Raw genomic sequence first — 6,000 nt, 5'->3', positions numbered from 1 at the left:
TGGGGGGAAGGGGAGTGTTTCTGTATTGAAGCAGGTTCTCTTGGAGTATTTGGTTGGCCCACTTCATGATGTGATCTACTTCTCTGGTGGGATGCCTTTGTGGCTGTGTCCAGACTCAGGGGATTTTTCAGGAAAAGTAGCCTTTTTCCGAAAAAACTTCCCCTGCGTCCAGACTCAAGCCGCGTTCTTTCGAAATTAAATCGAAAGAACGCGGCTTTTCTTTCGATGGCGGTAAACCTCATTTCACGAGGAAGAACGCCTTCTTTCGAAAGTTCCTCTTTCGAAAGAAGGCGTTCTTCAATGTAAATAGGGCTTCTTCGAAAGAGAGCATCCAGACTCACTGGATGCTTTCTTTCGAAAAAGCAAGCCGCTTTTTCGAAAGTTCAACATGCAGTCTAGACGCTCTCTTTCGAAAGAGGCTCTTTCGAAAGTATCTTTCGAAAGAGCCTCTTTCGAAAGAGGCTTGCAGTCTAGACATAGCCTGTGTGGTGAAGGCAGTTTTGACAGTGTTATGATGTATATCCCAGGCTTGGTACTCGGACTATATTCTGTGATATGAGTGTCTGGCTGTAGTTAGCAGATTTCTTTGTGTTGGGGGTGGTTATTGAAGCTATGATGGTAGGTGTGGTGATCCAAGGGTTTTTTTGTGTTTAGATGTCTGTAGGTCACCATTTTTGGAGTACTCTACTTAAACGAAGCACACGAGATCTTTTATAGGGGAAAAGGCAGTACGCTGCATTTATTGAGAATACAACAGTTGCATATGGTTTTCAATCACTCACACACATAAACACCATACACACAGTCCCGCCAGATGATGTTATAGTTACCAGTCCAGAGTCTATATCAATCTAGTGGCCAGCCAGATTGATCACAGAGGGAGAGCAGGGCCTTTGTCCATTGATCGATCCAATGTTCCTCTGGAGTTGGTGGCAAGACAAACCCAAAGTTCCATAGCAAAGCACCCTGCTTTTATAATCCTTTTCTCTGTTGAAATCAATGGATTCCGCTGTGTCAGTCTGTGACCAGTTACTGTTATCTTGGAGATGTTTGGGGAATGATTAACATCAACAAAAGGCTCATCCTGTCCTGGATTGTTAATCAGTTGTTTTTAGGGATGCCTTCACCTTTAGAGCCATCAATCTGCCAATCCGATCAATTCTTGACTGTGGGTATGCACTCATGATTCTTCTGATGCCGATATGTTTTTTCATGGTCTGTCTTTTACAATTTGTCTTCACCTGCATTGCCCCCCTTCTCTCTGACCATCTGGCTCTAATGATGACCTTCACACGTTATCTCATTCACACAAACAGTCTTTCACAAAATCCTTCGAAAGTAAACAGTATTGTTTTATATTGAGCAAAAGCAAAAGCAAAACAATTCACATCGAAGGCCTGGGCCTTCAATATTTCTAATCTCATTAACATAGACACAATATCCTGTCTATTTACTTACGAAACTTTAATATATATATCTTACTGAAGGGCTTAATTTAAATGTAATAATATGTTACCTTATGTTGCTACATTATTAAACCTAAAAATACAAATATAAAAAGGATAAAACTTTCAATCAGAGCATTGGTGGTGACTCGGGGAATGCTCCAGAGCTCAAGTACCCTTGGGGGAAAAATAGAGAGTGCTCAGCACCGACCAGTCATAGCTGTTTGACATGGCCATCGATCAGTTGTTCGACCTCTCATGGGAGGCCTTGGGGAAGGGGCAGAGTAGGGAACGGTTCTCAGGGGAGGAGGTGGATTAAGGAGGGAAGAGATGGAACAAGGGCAGGGCCTTGGCAGGGTGGGACCAATGCTACATGGAACAGTGGAGGTTGAGCACCACTGAGAAAAAAATGAAAGTACCTGTGCCCCAGAGAGTTCAACGTATGCTCCTGAAGCTGTGGTGTAAATCTGTGAAGGAGTTTAAGTAATCTGTCTAGAGAATGAAAATATCCTCGATGTATCTCAGATTCTAGGAAGGAGCATGGCAGAAAGGGATCTAGGGGTCATAGTGGACCACAAGTTGAATATGAGTCAACAGTGTGATGCTGTTGCCAAAAAAGCAAATATGATTCTAGGTTGTATCAACAGGTGTGTTGTAAGCAAAACTCGTGAAGTCATTCTGCCGCTCTACTCTGCACTAGTTAGGCCTCAGCTGGAGTACTGTGTCCAGTTCTGGGCGCCACATTTCAAGAAAGATGTGGAGAAATTGGAAAGGGTACAGAGAAGAGCGACAAGAATGATTAAAGGTTTAGAGAACATGACCTATGAAGCCAGGCTTCATGAACTGGGCTTGTTTAGTTTGGAAAAAAGAAGATTAAGGGGGGACATGATAGCGGTTTTCAAATATCTAAAAGGGTATCACAAGGAGGAAGGAGAAAATTTGTTCCTCTTGGTTTCTGAGGGCAGGACAAGGAGTAATGGGCTTAAAGTGCAGCAGGGGAGGTTTAGATTGGACATTAGGAAAAAATTCCTAACTGTCAGGGTGGTCAAATATTGGAATAAATTGCCAAGGGAGGTGGTGGAATCTCCCTCTCTGGAGATATTTAAGAACAGGTTAGATAGACATCTGTCAGGGATGGTGTAGGTGGAGCTTGGTCCTGCCTTGAGGGCAGGGGGCTGGACTCGATGACCTCTTGAGGTCCCTTCCAGTCCTATTATTCTATGATTCTATGATTCTATATCCTTGGTTTAGAATCATAGGACTGGAAGATACTTTAGGAGGTGATCAAGTCCAGCCCCCTGCTCAAAGCAGGACCAATCCCAACTAAATCAACCCAGCCAGGGCTTTGTCAAGCCAAGACTTAAATACCTCTAGGGAAGGAGATTTCATCACCTCCCTAAGGTAACCCATTACAGTGCTTTACCACCCTCCTAGTGAAATAGTTTTTCCTAATATCCAGCCTAGACCTCCGCCACTGCAACTTGAGATCATTGCTCCTTGTTCTGCCATCTGTCACTACTGAGAACAGACTCTCTTCATCCTCTTTGGAACCTCCTTTCAAGAAGTTGAAGGCTGCTATCAAATCCTGCCTCACTCTTCTCTTCTGCAGACTAAATAAACCCAAATCCCTCCGCCTCTCTTCGTAGGTCATATGCTCCAGCCCCCTAATCATTTTGGTTGCCCTCTGCTGGATCCTCTCCAATGCGTCCACATCCTTTCTATAGTGGGGGGCCCAGAACTGAACACAATACTCTAGATGTGGCCTCACCAGAGCCAAATTAAAGGGGAATAATCACTTCTCTAGACTGCTGGCAAGGCTCCTCCTAATACCCTAATATGCCATTAGCCTTCTTGGCTACAAGGGCACACTGTTGACTCATATCCAGCTTCTTATCCACTGTAATTCCTAGGTCCTTTTCTGCAGAACTGCTACTTAGCTAGTCAGTCCCCAGCCTTTAACAATGCTTGGGATCCTTCCGTCCCAAGTGCAGGACTCTGCTCTTGTCCTTGTTGAACCTCATCAGATTTCTTTTGGCCCAATCCTCTAACCTGTCTAGGTCACTCTGGACCTATTCCTGCCCTCCAGCATATCTACCTCTCCCCCTAGCTTAGTGTCATCTGCAAACTTGCTGAGGGTGCAATCCATCCCCTCATCCAGGTCATTAATAAAGATGTTGAACAAAACCAGCCTTAGAACCGATCCTTAGGGCACTTCGCTAAAAACCTGACATCAAGATGTTAATCACTACCCATTGGGCCCGACAGTCTAGCCAGCTTTCTATCCATCTTACCGTCCATTTATCCAATCCATATTTCCTTAACTTGCTGGCAAGAATATTGTGGGAGACTGTATAAAAAGCTTTGCTGACGTCAAGGTATATCACATCCGCTGACTTCCCCATGTCCACAGAGCCAGTTACTTCATCACAGAAGCTAATCAGATTGGTCAGGTACGACTTGCCCTTCGCGAATCCATGCTGACTATTCCTGATCACATTCCCCTCTTTTAAGTGCTTCAAAATGGGTTCCTTGAGGATCCCCTCCATGAATTTTCCAGGGACTGAGGTAAGGCTGACTGGTCTGTAGTTCTCTGGATTGTCCTTCTTTCCTTTTTTAAAGATGGGCACTACATTTGTGTTTTTCCAATCATCCAGGATCTCTCCCGATCTTCTTCCCGGTAATCCCCTTCCCCACTTACCTCAAGGCTTTGGTCACCATCCCCAACAAACCTAGTTTAAAGCCCTCCTCACTAGGTTTGCAAACCTGCCCATGAAGATGCTCTTTCCTCTGTTGGTTAGGTGGATCCCATCTCTTCCCAGTAATCCTTGTGCCTGGAACAGAGTTCTATGGTCGAAGAAATAAAAGCCCTCTCTCCGACACCACCTGCGCAACCATGTATTTACTTCCTCAATTTGACGATCCCTACCTGGACCTTTTCCTTCAATAGGGAGGATGGACGAGAACACCACTTGCGCTTCAAATTCCTTGATCCTTCTTCTGAGTGCTACTGCTGTGACCCGCCACGTCCTTAAGTCTAGCTTCTGGTAAGCAGCACACTTCTCAAGATTCCAGGTCTGGACGGCAGATGGATGACTCCGTCCCTCTTACGAGGGAGTCCCCGACCACCACCACCAGTCTTCTTCTTTTGGGGTGGTGGTCGTGGAACCCACATCCCTAGGACTATGCATCCCATGCTTTTCAGTAGATGGTGTGTCCTCTGATTTCTTCCCTGAGAGATCTCTGACAAAGCATTCTCCACCGCAGTACCTGTGCAGAAAGCCTGAAAGTGGTTACTTACCTCTACAGGAATGGGGGATACTTGAGTTAGCCTTCTTCTTCTAGAGGTTACATGCTGCCAGTTTTCTTCCTTGTCCTGTACTGCCCTCACTGGCTCTTCAGCCTGCTATGTCTGCAAGACTAAATGCTGCCTTCTATTGAGGAAGTCTTCATCTTTTCTGATGGAACATAGGGTTGATACTTGGGCCTCAAGTCCTCTAATTTTTTCTTCCAAAATGGTAACCAGCTTGCACTTAGTTCAGATTAAATCCCTTCTATCTTCCGGGAGGAAGATAAACATGGTACATGCTATGCTGGTGACAACAGCAGACTTATCACTGTCCATACCTGCCTTCCTTCTGAGAGATTCCTCAGATGTTTTAAAATGCCTCCTTGAAAGGCAGAAGAGCAAAAAATAAAAATTCAAGGAAAATACTATGGGGCTTCCCCCAGGGCAAATTCCCCGCTAAACTCCCCAGTTGGCTGGTCTCTGCATTTGTTCTGGCTGCCTTTTTATAAGGTTGAGACTAGGCCCGGCTCAAAGCCTTGCCTCTAATACCCCGAAGGCCCACCTGGAACAAAGCACTCCAAATTCACACTTTTCAAACTTTCCAACTGCCGCTCTTTTGAAACTGCAGCTCTTTTCAAACCGCCAAACACACAGTCAAACAAATGCTCACCAACAGACAAACACTTTGCTACTCACCCCCACCAGCTCACAACACAGCCCCCCAAAAGCCACACTTCCCTGAGCTCCTCGGATGTTTTCAAGCACAATCCCTTGTTGGCTGCTTCCCTGTTTGCTACTCTCTGCATTCACTCTGGCTGCCTTTTTTCATGATGCAATTGTCCAGAAATTCTTCTTTAAGATGGCCAGTCAGAGCCTGGGTTCTCTTTCTCTTTGTAACAGTAATATTGTACCTTACAGAAATATTTGTTTAAAGTTTATAAAGGGATTTGAGATTCTCACAAAGTTCAATGGGCGTTTAAAGTGGTGTGATTTTTTTTCTATTTCCTATTGCTCTGACAGATATTTCAAGTGGTTTGGGTTTGGAAGTTTACAATAGTAGACAGGGCTGCTGACAGGAGTGGGCAAAAAGGGAAGCTGCTTTGGAGCCCTTGATTTAAAAGGGTATGGGGCTCCCAAGTGCTGCAGAGTATTAGGCCCTTTAAATCACCGCCAGAGCCCCAAGTGGGGCAGCACGGAAGGGCTTGCTGGGAAGAGTCTAGCCTCAACCCTGCCCCTTCTGCCCAAGGCCCCACCTCTTCCCCATCTTGG

Source organism: Pelodiscus sinensis, chromosome 16, assembly GCF_049634645.1.
Source record: "Pelodiscus sinensis isolate JC-2024 chromosome 16, ASM4963464v1, whole genome shotgun sequence".
In the NCBI taxonomy this organism is placed as follows: Eukaryota; Metazoa; Chordata; order Testudines; family Trionychidae; genus Pelodiscus; species Pelodiscus sinensis.
This window is presented reverse-complemented; position numbering follows the sequence as displayed.